At 40.0% G+C, this 14,700-nt stretch overlaps 1 protein-coding gene across 1 annotated transcript in view; it reads right to left on the bottom strand.

Annotated features, from left to right (window-relative positions):
* Positions 1-11,109, bottom strand: part of map3k3 (mitogen-activated protein kinase kinase kinase 3) — a 53,621-nt gene extending 42,512 nt beyond the window's left edge. The window contains exon 1 of the mRNA XM_061905527.1: positions 10,334-11,109. The gene's annotated coding sequence lies outside the window, so the exon portion shown is untranslated. The remainder of the gene's footprint in view (positions 1-10,333) is intronic.
* Positions 11,110-14,700: the final 3,591 nt, after the last annotated feature.

The following is a 14,700-nucleotide window of genomic DNA, read 5'->3' as shown; positions in this document are numbered from 1 at the left end:
TACTAGAGATGTCCGATAATATCGGACATCGGAATGCCGATAATATCGGCCAATAAATAATTTAAAAGGTATTATCGGAAATCATTGATATCAGTTTCGAAAAGTAAAATGTATGACTTTTTAAAACTCCTGTGTACGGAGTGGTACACGGACGTAGGGAGAGGTACAGAGCGCCAATAAACCTTAAAGGCACTGCCTTTGCGTGCCGGCCCAATCACATAATATCTACGATTTTTCACACACAAGTGAATGCAAAGCATACTTGGTTAACAGCCATACAGGTCACACGGAGGGTGGCCATATAAACAACTTTAACACTGTTACAAATATGCGCCACACTGTGAACCCACAACAAACAAGAATGACAAACACATTTCGGGAGAACATCCGCACCGTAACACAACAGAACAAATACCCAGAACCCATTGCAGCACTAAATTTTTCGGGACGCTACAATATACACCCCCGCTAACGCCTACACCCCCCACCTCAACCCCGCACCCCCAACCTTGCCCACCTCAACCTCCTCATGCAACCCCGCACCCCCAACCTTGCCCACCTCAACCTCCTCATGCTCTCTCAGGGAGAGCATGACCCAAATTCCGAGCTACTGTTTTGAGGCATGTTAAAAACTTTGTGACTTCAATAATAAATATGGCAGTGCCATGTTGGCATTTTTTTCCATAACTTGAGTTGATTTATTTTGGAAAACCTTGTTACATTGTTTAATGCATCCATCACAACAAAATTTGGCATAATAATAATTCCACGACTGTATATATCGGTATCGGTTGATGTCGGAATTGATAATTACGAGTTGGACAATATCGGAAAATAGGATATCAGCAAAAAAGCCATTGGCGGACATCTGTAGTTATTACATAAACTTGGTGATTGTGAAAATTGTCAAACAAATGTGTTCTGTTAAACCACTAATGCTAACATAAGCTTGCCGGTGGTGTTCTTGTTATATTTTTAGCTTTGAAAAATGTAACTGTGAGGAAGTTGCAAACACCACCTTTAATTACCATATCATAGGGATACTATCATACTGATATTACATTTAATTACCATATCATACAGATACTACCATACTGACGCTATATTAAATTACCATATCATACTGACACTATAATTAATTAACATACCATACTGATACTATATTTAAATACCATATCATACTGATACTATATTGGTAGGTGTGCACAAAAAAAAAAAAAAATCGATACACACCTGAATCACGATTATTATTCTTTCGGATTCAAAATCCATTGATAATTTAAAAAATAAATTCAAATAAAAAAAGTTCAGTTTTCTTTTTTTATAGGAATAATTTTTCAAAAATACCTTTAACGGGCAATCAAAATAATCTTTTTTGAACCGTAACCTGTTTTGAAAAAGTTCCCTCATCATTTCTTTACCAAATAATACATTGCGAGAATCTGTTTGAATCGACAATCGATTCTGAATTGAATCACCACTGGATCTAATCGTTTGGGGCCCAAAGATTCACAGCCCTAATAGTAGGTATAAATAATAAATAATGAATAGTATTGACATCTTTAGCGGTGAGCTTCTTGTGTCGTCTTGCTCTGTTCGTGTAGCATGATGAGCCACTCATTTTCATCTTGTCCTCCAGTGATAACGTACAGGAACAAACTGTTTTATTTTCTGCCATGGTGATGAGGACTAGTATCTTAGAAGAAGCAACATCTTGCTCTCCAACTGGAGCCGGTGTTCTGGCAAGACATGCACCCTCCTGGAGTTACAAGGAACATAAAAATTTAATAATTGAGTCTCCCTGAGCGCGCATCCCTTTTTAAAGGAATTTTTCACGCGAGTACAATCTTGAGCATGTAAACACTGCGACACACCTTCGGCTTGGCAGCTCATCAGTTCAAAAAAGGAAAATATCTGTTCTGCATCTTTATTTAGAAGCACAATACTGCTAATCAATATGTGAATAAAACTGTATACCGGCCTAATAGGACTATTACAGTACAATAATATAGTTTTTATAAGCTATGTGTGGAGGAAGAATGCCAATAATCATAAAGCTTGATATAATTTAATATATATTTAATAGTATATTTTGTATTTATTCAACCCGGTATAGTGTACGGGTACAAGTCGCTGTCTTTTATGCAAACAAAGGCGGGTTCGATTCCTGGCTAGGGCCCCAACATTCAGCCATTGGAGACGTCCAGTGGCGCTCTAAAGGAAAAAAAAAACTAGGCAAAATCAAACATGTGATTAACTTGCATAAGACACAAAAGACAAAAAAAAAATGTTGTATTTTTTATTCATTGCGTCAGTATTTACTCTTATTTTTTTCTTTCCCTATTAGGTTGCAAATCCAGGTTGGTTGCATTGACAAAAGTACTCGCTCTCTGGTCACCAAGCAACGTGGGAAGTGATCAGTGATCAGTGGGAGTGACACGCTAACAGCCAATCAGGTAACAGAATCATCTATCAAGTTTGGTTGCACCATCTTAATGTCTGGCGGTTAATTGTTTGAATTAAGCGAGAAGAGAAAGTAAAAATGAATTAGTGGATAAAACAGGAAAATGTATCTGTCATATCAGTTTTCGGGGATTTAAAAAAAAAAAAACGGACCGTAGTCAGACCCCACCAAAACAAAACTGAAACAAAAAAAACTATGTGGGAGTCTACTGTGAAAGTGGTGAGGTCATTTTCAAAAATGTTAGTCTTTAATAACTCAAAATGTATGGCAGCACAAGCCATCATTTTTACGGCACAAACGAATGCAACTATTTTGGTTTCATTTGGAGAAATGTAGGTGCTGGCTGAACTTTGATTGACCGATGAAAGAGTCTTTCAGAACTAAGCTCTCACTGATGGAAGGAGGTTTTGGCTTAAAATCTCACGATACATGGCCCCATTCAGTCTTTCCTTAAAGGGGAACATTATCACCAGACCTATGTAAGCGTCAATATATACCTTGATGGTGCAGAAAAAAGACCATATATTTTTTTAACCGATTTCCGAACTCTAAATGGGTGAATTTTGACGAATTAAACGCCTTTCTGTTTATTGCTCTGGTGGCGATGACGTCAGAACGTGACGTCACCGAGGTAATACTGCCGCCATTTTCATTTTCTACACATTACAAACACGGGTCTCAGCTCTGTTATTTTCCGTTTTTTCGACTATTTTTTGGAACCTTGGAGACATCATGCCTCGTCGGTGTGTTGTCGGAGGGTGTAACAACACTAACAGGGAGGGATTCAAGTTGCACCGAAGATGCGAAAGTGTCTGCCGCCAGACCCCTATTGAATGTACCAAAGTGTCTTCACATTTGACCGGCGATGACAGACATGGCACAGAGATGTATGGATAACCTGCAGATGCATTTGCAACAATAAAGTCAATGAAATCACAAAAGTGAGTTTTGTTGTTGACTTATTTGCTAATCAGACATATTTTGTTGCGGTGTGACTGCCAGCTAATCGATGCTAACATGCTACGCTAATCGATGCTAACATGCTACACTAATCGATGCTAACATGCTATTTACCGGCGATGACAGACATGGCACATAGATGCATGGATAACCTGCAGATGCATTTGCAACTATATTACGTTTCCTTCCACCCACATTTAATGCGAAAAAAAAAATTACCAATCGACGGATTTAAGTTGCTCCAGTGTCACGAGATGCGAAAGTCCTGATCGTTTGGTCCGCACATTTTACCGGCGATGCTAACGCAGCTATTCGGCCATGCTATGGCTATGAATAGCGTCAATAGCTATTCGCGCAATAGCTTCAGTTTCTTCTTCAATACTTTCATACTCCAACCATCTGTTTCAATACATGCGTAATCTGTTGAATCGCTTAAGCTGCTGAAATCCGAGTCGGAATCCGAGCTAATGTCACTATATCTTGCTGTGGTATTCCCATTGTTTGTTTACATTGGCAGCACTGTATGATGTCACAGGGAAATGGATAGTGGTTTCGAAGATAGCGAAAATAAGGCACTTTAAAGCTTTATTTAGGGATATTCCGGGACCGGTAACATTTTGAAAAAAAACTTCAAAAAATACAACAAGCCACTGGGAACGGATTTTTATTGTTTTTAACCCTTTTGAAATTGTGATAATGTTCCCCTTTAACACGGATCAATCGTCCTGTCCCCTTAGCAGAAAAACAGCCCCAAAGCATGATGTTTCCACCCCCATGCTTCACAGTAGGTGTGGTGTTCTTGGGATACAACTCAGTATTATTCCTCCTCCAAACACGACGAGTTAAGTTGATACCAAAAAGTTTTTTTTGGTTTCATCTGACCACATGACATTCTCCCAATCCTCTGCTGTATCATCCATGTATCCATTTTGGTCTAAACTCAACCATGTATCGTGAGATTTTGAGCCAAAACCTCCTTCCATCAGTGAGAGCTCTGAATGATTGACCAAATACTTATTTTTCACCATATTTTACAAATAAATTATTTAAAATTCCTACAATGTGAATTCCTGTATTGTTTTCACATTCGGTCTCTTACAGTTGAAGTGTACCTATGATTAAAATTACAGACCTCTGTCATCATTTTAAGTGGGAGAACTTGCACAATCGGTGGCTGACTAAATACTTTTTTTCCCCACTGTATGTTGCCATCCAACTAACGTTATCATGGACGCCCCTGCTTATAGCAACGAGACAATGCCAAGCCATGTGTTACAACAGCGTGGCTTCATAGTTAAAGAGTGCGGGTTCTAGACTAATCTGCCTGTAGTCCAGACCTGTATCTCAATGAAAATGTGAACCCTAAAATACGACAACGGACAACTTAAGCTGTACATCAAGCAAGAATGGGAAATAATTCCACTTGAAAAGCTTAAAAAATTGGTCTCCACAGTTCCCAAACATTTACTGAGTGTTGTTAAAAGGAAAGGTGTGACGATCTGTCACTTCAAATCTGTTGGTTTTCCTTGTTTTTGTATTTATTTCCCCTCAGTGCTCTTATTTTGTTAAATTTCCTGTTTGTAGGCTCGAAGATACTGTTAGGAAAACACATCGCTGCCGTTTTGTTACCCCAAGATGCAAGAACCAGGAGGAGGATGAGCAGGTAAGATGACTTTAATTATCATCAAACAGAAAAATGGAGCAGTCTTGCAAACAGAAGTTCCAAACAGAATTTGTTATCTTCACACTGAGGAGTGCACGAGTGAAAACATAAATAGACATATGTTGATTGGCAGCCGGTGTGGACCGGCTGCCAATCAACGGCAGGTGAGGAGAACACAGTGCTCCGCGGAACAAACAGGAAATTTAACAAAATAAGAGCACTGGCGGGACGTAAATACATCCATCCATCCATCCATCTTCTTCCGCTTATCCGAGGTCGGGTCGCGGGGGCAGCAGCCTAAGCAGGGAAGGCCAGACTTCCCTCTCCCCAGCCACTTCGTCTAGCTCTTCCCGGGGGATCCCGAGGCGTTCCCAGGCCAGCCGGGAGACATAGTCTTCCCAACGTGTCCTGGGTCTTCCCCGTGGCCTCCTACCGGTTGGACGTGCCCTAAACACCTCCCTCGGGAGGCGTTCGGGTGGCATCCTGACCAGATGCCTAAACCACCTCATCTGGCTCCTCTCGATGTGGAAGAGCAGCGGCTTTACTTTGAGTTCCTCCCGGATGACAGAGCTTCTCACCCTATCTCTAAGGGAGAGCCCCGCCACACGGCGGAGGAAACTCATTTCGGCCGCTTGTACCCGTGATCTTATCCTTTTGGTCATTACCCAAAGCTCATGACCATAGGTGAGGATGGGAACGTAGATCGACCGGTAAATTGAGAGCTTTGCCTTCCGGCTCAGCTCCTTCTTCACCACAACAAATCGGTACAACGTCCGCATTACTGAAGACGCCGCACCGATCCGCCTGTCGATCTCACGACCCACTCTTCCCCCACTCGTGAACAAGACTCCTAGGTACTTGAACTCCTCCACTTGGGGCAGGGTCTCCTCCCCAACCCGGAGATGACACTCCACCCTTTTCCGGGCGAGAACCATGGACTCGGATTTGGAGGTGCTGATTCTCATTCCGGCCGCTTCACACTCGGCTGCGAACCGATCCAGCGAGAGCTGAAGATCCCGGCCAGATGAAGCCAACAGGACCACATCATCTGCAAAAAGCAGAGACCCAAGCCCGCGGCCACCAAACCGGAACCCCTCAATGCCTTGACTGCGCCTAGAAATCTGTCCATAAAAGTTATGAACAGAATCGGTGTCAAAGGGCAACCTTGGCGGAGTCCAACCCTCAATGGAAACGTGTCCGACTTACTGCCAGCAATGCGGACCTAGCTCTGACACTGATCGTACAGGGATCGGACTGCCATAATAAGACAGTCCGATACCCCATACTCTCTGAGCACTCCCCACAGGACTTCCCGAGGGACACGGTCGAATGCCTTCTCCAAGTCCACAAAGCACATGTAGACTGGTTGGGCAAACTCCCATGCACCCTCAAGAACCCTGCCGAGAGTATAGAGCTGGTCCACAGTTCCACGACCAGGACGAAAACCACACTGTTCCTCCTGAATCCGAGGTTCGACTATCCGGCGAAGCCTCCTCTCCAGTACACCTGAATAAACCTTACCGGGAAGGCTGAGGAGTGTGATCCCACGATAGTTGGAACACACCCTCCGGTTCCCCTTCTTAAAGAGAGGGACCACCACCCCGGTCTGCCAATCCAGAGGTACCGCCCCCGATGTCCACGCGATGCTGCAGAGTCTTGCCAACCAAGACAGCCCCACAGCATCCAGAGCCTTAAGGAACTCTGGGCGGATCTCACCCACCCCTGGGGCCTTGCCACCGAGGAGCTTTTTAACTACCTCAGCAACCAGGAAAACCAACAGAAATAAAGTGACAGATCGTCACAAAAGGCCATGTAACATAGTGGTAAAAATGCCCCTGCGCCAACTTTTTTGCAATGTGTTGCTGCCATTAAATTAGTAGTTTATGATAATTTGCAAAAAAAAAATAAGTTTTTCAGTTTGAACATTAAATATCTTGTTTTTCCAGTCTATTCAGTTAAATATGAGTTGAAAAGGATTTGCAAATCATTATATTCTGTTTTTATTCACATATTACACGTGTCAACTCCACTGGTTTTGGGTTTTGTACAGATTCCTTATTTTTGCACCTTCATTTTAAAGGCCTACTGAAACCCACTACTACCGACCACGCAGTCTGATAGTTTACATATCAATGATGAAACATTAACATTGCAACACATGCCAATACAGCCGGTTTAGTTTACTAAATTGCAATTTTAAATTTCCCGCGAAGTGTCCTGTTGAAAATGTCGCGGAATGATGACGCTTATGTTGACGTGTGCTTGTGACGCTATTGGTTGTAGCGGACATTTTATCACAGCACCACTCACGGCTAAATTTCATCCGATTTAATTGCATAATTACACATTATTCTGGACATCTGTGTTGCTGAATCTTTTGCAATTTGTTCAATTAATAATGGAGACTACAAAGAAGAATGCATTTGGTGGAAAGCGGTGTATTTCGGCCGGCTGTAGCAACACAAACACAGCCGGTGTTTCTTTATTTGTTGTGAAGCTTTAATATGGAACAGAGCGGTCAAGCGAATATGTTTTTCTACCACATGTCAACCAGCAGGTTTCGGTGAGAAAATTGTGGTAATAAGTTGGCTCTTACCGTAAACATGAGCGGAGCTTGTGTCGTTCTTCCTGCAGCTGTCAAAGAGGCAGCTGCAACTTTCTTGGCTCCTCCATGGCTTCACTCAGAGACACTGGCGGTCACCACACCCCACCGACTTTCAGGTGTGACTTTATAATCTCACTAAAACACTAGTAACACAATAATCAGATAATGGATTTTCCAGAATGATCCTAGTAAATGTGTCTAATAACATATGAATCGCTCCTGCCCTCGTTCTTTTTTTTTTCTAGTCCTTCACTCTCACTATCCTCATTCAGGAATCTTTCATCCTCGCTCCAATTAATGGGGAAATTTCCGCTTTCTCGGTCTGAATCGCTTGCGCTGCTGGTGGCCATGATTGTAATCAATGTGCGGATGTGAGGAACCCTCACACCGGTGACGTCACACGCACATTGGCTTCTACTTCCGGTACAGGCAAGGCTTTTTTATTAGCGACCAAAAGTTGCGAACTTTATCGTCGATGTTCTCTACTAAATCCTTTCAGCAAAAATATGTCAATATCGCAAAATCATCAAGTATGACACATAGAACGGACCTGCTATCCCCGTTTAAATAAGAAAATCTCATTTCAGTAGGCCTTTAAGAGGTTATGGTTAAGTGTTTGTTGGGATTTTTCATGCTCGTGTTGACATTTCCTTTCTTTGCTGCCTTGATAGCTTAGAGCAGTGGTTCTCAAAGGGGGTACGCGTACCCCTGGGGGTACTTGAAGGTATGCCAAGGGGTACGTGAGATTTTTTTTAAATATTCTAAAAATAGCAACAATTCAGAAATCCTTTATAAATATATTTATTGAATAATACTTCAACAACATATAAATGTAAGTTCATAAACTGTGAAAAGAAATGCAACAACGCAATATTCAGTGTTGACAGCTAGATTTTTTGTGGACATGGTCCATAAATATTGATGTTAAATATTTCTTTTTTTGTGAAGAAATGTTTGAATCCAGATAGATCTCTACTACAATCCCCAAAGAGGGCACTTTAAGTTGATGATTATTTCTATGTGTCGAAATCTTTATTTATAATTGAATCAATTGTTTATTTTTCAACACGTTTTTAGTTATTTTTATATCTTTTTTTAAATAGTTTAAGAAAGACCACTACTAAAGAGCAATTTTTTGCACTGTTATACAATTTAATAAATCAGAAATTAATGACATGGTGCTGTATTTTACTTCTTTATCTGTTTTTTTTTCAACCCAAAATGATTTGCTCTGATTAAGGGGTACTGGAATTTAAAAAATGTATCACAGGGGGTACATCACTGAAAAAACGTTGAGAACCACTGGCTTAGAGGACTATAATCAGAGGAAGGTTACATTTTGTTTACATTTAACATATTTTTCTCCCAGTCCTTATTTTACGTAAGTCATAAAAAAATCAGTAATTATTGATATTGACCGATATAGACACTTTTCAGCCATATCGTCCAGCCCTAATATGTTCCAAACCATTACTTGCGACTTCTCCACAGTTACATTTTGACAATAATCCACTGTAGTAATAAGTCATATGCTGAACTGCGGAATGTTGTAAACTGCTGCTTAGGAGCATTCCACAACAAGTAGGAAAAAACCTCCAGCAAGGGGGAAAAAAACTCCAATTACGAGAAAACAGGAAGTAGCCATTAGGAGTTTATCCCTGTCAACACACATACAGTGGGGCAAAAAAGTATTTAGTCAGCCACCGATTGTGCAAGTTCTCCCACTTAAAATGATGACAGAGGTCTGTAATTTTCATCATAGGTACACTTCAGCTGTGAGAGACAGAATGTAAAAAAAAAATACAGGAATTCACATTGTAGGAATTTTAAAGAATTTATTTGTAAATTATGGTGGAAAATAACTATTTGGTCAACCATTCAAAGCTCTCATTGATGAAAGGAGGTTTTGGCTAAAAATCTCACGATACTTGGCCCCATTAATTCTTTCCTTAACACGGATCAATCGTCCTGTCCCCTTAGCAGAAAAACAGCCCCAAAGCATGATGTTTCCACCCCCATGCTTTACAGTCGGTATGGTGTTCTTGGGATGCAACTCAGTATTCTTCTTCCTCCAAACACGACGAGTTAAGTTTATACCAAAAAGTTCTATTTTGGTTTCATCTGACCACATGACATTCTCCCAATCCTATGCTGTATCATACATGTATCCATTTTGGTATAAACTCAACTTGTCGTGTTTGGAGGAAGAAGAATACAGAGTTGTATCCCAAGAACACCATACCTAATGTGAAGCATGGGGGTGGAAACATCATGCTTTGGGGCTGTTTTTCTGCTAAGGGGACAGGACGCTTGATCCGTGTTAAGGAAAGAATGAATGGGGCCATGTATCGTGAGATTTTGAGCCAAAACTTCCTTCCATCAGTGAGACCTTTGAATGGTTGACCAAATACTTATGTTCCACCATAATTTACAAATAAATTCTTTAAAATTCCTACAATGTGAATTCCAGGATTTTTTTCCACATTCTGTCTGTCACAGTGAAGTGTACCTATGATGAAAATTACAGACCGCTGCCATCATTTTAAGTGGGAGAACTTGCACAATCGGTGGCTGACTAAATACTTTTTTGCCCCACTGTACATGCTTATTGGCTTCTTTATGACGTCACAACCAGCCTCACCTGTGTCACGTGTGTCCTCCCTGGCCAGCGATCACGTGTATCCTCATCATCATCATCCTCCTCAGCGGGTCGCGCCATGCCGGGCCATGGCGTGCACAGGTGGGTCCGACCACGCACAGGTGAGCGTCTGCACGCGCGCCGACACTTCCCAGGTTAAAAACAAACAGCGTCACGTGGGGGGTTTAAACCGGAAATGCTCCTTAAGAGGCTGTCCTGAACGTCGCATTTTTTGGAGAACGTGATAAATATGTTCGGGGCAAACATCTGGATCACTCCTTGGCTGTAGTTTCATCCATAATGCAGGCCTGCGAGGCGTGCGAAACAAAACAAGAGCTTACTTAAGGCGCCGAGGAGCAGCAAACTTCGTTAAACTTCGGAAAACTTCGCCTGGCGTTCATTTGGCAGCCAAACGTTGTTTTTTAACGGCAACAGTGCGTTAAAGTACGACGAAAATGTGCCGCCTCAAACAAAACAAAGCACGAAATAATTTCCAAGCGACTTAAATCCAACTTCCTGACAGAAAAAAAAGACATTTCCCCACCGGAACCCACTTTTAAGCGTCCAAGTCCAAGACACCGCCATGTTGTCCGAAAACGTCGTGACACTTTCTCGTTGAAGGCTTTATCCGAAAAGACGTTTTTTTTTAAATTCCCAGGAGGTTTTTGTGATTGTTCAACTCGCTAAATGAGCGCCGCGGGGACGCGCGCACTTTACTTCTTTTTCGTGGCCGCAGGAGCGCGCACTTTACTTCTTTTTCGTGGCCGCAGGAGCGCGCGCCACCGTCTGAGGGCGGAGCGATTGTGACGTGTGTTGCTTTCACGAACACTCGGAAAACCTATAAAGTGAACCCAAATATGCTCGTTTATAGCAGTGGTTCTTAAAGGCCTACTGAAACCCACCACTACCGACCATGCAGTCTGATAGTTTATATATCAAGTGATTAAATTATAAATAAAGATTTCTACACATAGAAGTAATCATCAACTTAAAGTGCCCTCTTAGGGGATTGTAATAGAGATCCATCTGGATTCATGAACTTCATTCTAAACATTTCTTTACAAAAAAAGAAATCTTTAACATCAATATTTATGGAACAAGTCCACAAAAAATCTAGCTGTCAACACTGAATATTGCATTGTTACATTTCTTTTCACAGTTTATGAACTTACATTCAAATTTTGTTGAAGTATTTTTCAATAAATATGTTCATAAAGGATTTTTGAATTGTTGCTATTTTTAGAATATTTTTTTAAAATCTCATGTACCCCTTGGCATACCTTCAAGTACCCCCATTTGAGAACCATTGGTTTATAAGTCATCCATCCATCCATTTTCTACCGCTTATTCGATTTTTGGGGTCACGGGGGGCGCTGGTGCCTATCTCAGCTACAATTGGGCGGAAGGCGGCGTACACCCTGGACAAGTCGCCATCTCATTAGAGGGCCAACACAGATGGACAGACAACATTCACACTCACATTCACACACTAGGGCCAATTTAGTGTTGTCAATCAACCTATCCCCAGGTGCATGTCTTTGGAAGTGGGAGGAAGCCGGAGTACCCGGAGGGAACCCACGCATTCACGGGGAGAACATGCAAACTCCACACAGGAAGATCCCAAGCCCGGGATTGAACCACTGACTACAAAGGACCTTCCTATTGTGAGGCAGACGCACTATCTTCTCTTCCACCGTGAAGCCCGTTTATAGATCATCCATCCATCCATTTTCTACCGCTTATTCCCTTTGGGGTCGCGGGGGGCGCTGGTGCCTATCTCAGCTACAATCGGGCCGAAGGCGGCGTACACCCTGGACAAGTCGCCACCTCATCGCAGGGCCCGAGGCCAAATTTTGAGAAATAAATGTGTCTGTGAGCCGGTATGTCTATTTTTAGGAACAAAACCTCACAATAATGTCTGATTGAATGCTAAAAACTTTATCATACGCCTTAAAAAACGGAATGGAATTTTTTTTTTTACTGAATGACACACCCAGAATGTACAGGAAAATAAAGAATGTAGGATTTATAATATTAACTATGACCGATAAAACACTAAATATTGACAACATACGAATGTCACATCCCCTCTCAATCGACATATTTTACAATCAAGCAAAACGCAACAAAAATGCAACAAACACAGCGAAATATGAACGCAAAGAGTAAAAAAAAAAACCCACCTACAGTGTGTTGTATTTAATATGTAACTAAGCTTTAGAGCTTTGTTATAAAACTCTCCCCTTCTGCGTCTGTCCCTGACACACCTGGAAACACTCTGTGGAAACGCTCCCCACCCACACTGTGCCTCGTCTGAGCTGCTGTGTCTTACATAATGTCAATCATAAATTACTTAATTATTTAAGAAAACCACTTTTAACTATGTTAAAATAGAAGAACAGAAAGTGAACAAATGTGTTGGAAATGGCTATGAGGTACAAAAGGTGTAGAATAAAATATGTTCTGCTTCTTCGTACTCCTTTTCGGATATGAGAAACGAAATATGTGTGAAATGTGTATTTATATGGTAAATGTTTGCATGCCGGCGTGTGAGAGGCAGATATCGACAACCATTCCCACCTATAGACAATTTTCAGTCTACATTTAAGAGGACATGCATTGTTTGGGCTGTGCAGTCACACACACAGGATGTAACGATATTACATTTGTATACCACCGTTATTGTGACCAAAATTATCACTGAAATCTTTTAAGCAAGTATTTTTTATATAAAAAACTAAATAAAATAGACAGAAAAGTCACTATTTTGCATAATTTTAATTTCTTATGCTTTACTGATTAGAATTTGTCTCAGTATTTTATCTGTTATAGTGGCTATGTTTTTGTTGTTTTAAATATTGGTTTGTACTGTAGCACTTTAAGTTTTTTTTTTTTTTAATTAAAAGTGCATAACAAAGATCTATTATGTATTCTTTTTGGCGCACATTGCGTCCTACTCTGTTTGTGGACCTTGAACGTACCGTAAAAACACCTTTCTCTCAGTATTTTATCTATTATAATGGCATGCTTTTATTGTTTAAAATATTGGTTTATACTGTAGCACTATAAAGGTTTTTTTTTAAATTAAAAGTGTGTAACAAATATGTATTATGTATTTTTTTCTGGTGTCCAACTCTGTTTGTGGTCCTTGAAAGCACCGTATAAACAACTTTGTCTCAATATTTTATCTGTTATAATGGCTAAAGTTTTTTTGTTTAATATTGGTTTGTACTGTAGCACTTTAAGTTTGTTTTTTTTTAATTAAAAGTGCATAACAAATATCTATTATGTATTCTTTTTGGCGCACATTGCGTCCTACTCTGTTTGTTTACCTTGAACGTACCGTAAAAACACATTTCCCTCAGTATTTTATCTGTTATAATGGCATGCTTTTATTGTTTAAAATATTGGTTTATACTGTAGCACTATAAAGGTTTTTTTTTTAATTAAAAGTGTGTAACAAATATGTATTATGTATTTTTTTCTGGTGTCCAACTCTGTTTGTGGTCCTTGAAAGCACCGTAAAAACAGCTTTGTCTCAATATTTTATCTGTTATAATGGCTAAAGTTTTTTTGTTTAATATTGGTTTGTACTGTAGCACTTTAAGTTTGTTTTTTTTTAATTAAAAGTGCATAACAAATATCTATTATGTATTGTTTTTGGCGCACATTGCGTCCTACTCTGTTTGTGGACCTTGAACGTACCGTAAAAACACATTTCTCTCAGTATTTTATCTGTTATAATGGCATGCTTTTATTGTTTAAAATATTGGTTTATACTGTAGCACTATAAAGGTTTTTTTTTTTAATTAAAAGTGTGTAACAAATATGTATTATGTATTTTTTTCTGGTGTCCAACTCTGTTTGTGGTCCTTGAAAGCACCGTAAAAACAACTTTGTCTCAATATTTTATTTGTTATAATGGCTATGGTTTTTTTGTTTAATATTGGTTTGTACTGTAGCACTTTAAGGTTTTTTTTTTTAAATTAAAAGTGCATAACAAATATCTATTATGTATTCTTTTTGGCGCACATTGCGTCCTTCTCTGTTTGTGGACCTTGAACGCACCGTAAATACACCTTTCTCTCAGTATTTTATCTGTTATAATGGCATGCTTTTATTGTTTAAAATATTGATTTATACTGTAGCACTATAAAGGTTTTTTTTTAATTAAAAGTGTGTAACAAATATGTATTATGTATTTTTTTCTGGTGTCCAACTCTGTTTGTGGTCCTTGAAAGCACCGTAAACAACAACTTTGTCTCAATATTTTATCTTTTATAATGGCTAAGGTTTTATTGTTTAATATTGGTTTGTACTGTAGCACTTTAAGGTTTTTTTTTTATAATTAAAAGTGCATAACAAATATC

The sequence above is a fragment of the Nerophis ophidion genome, linkage group LG07 (genome assembly GCF_033978795.1).
Source record: "Nerophis ophidion isolate RoL-2023_Sa linkage group LG07, RoL_Noph_v1.0, whole genome shotgun sequence".
NCBI lineage: Eukaryota > Metazoa > Chordata > Actinopteri > Syngnathiformes > Syngnathidae > Nerophis > Nerophis ophidion.
Note: the sequence above shows the minus strand (reverse complement) of the source record. Positions and strands in the feature narration are given on the sequence as shown.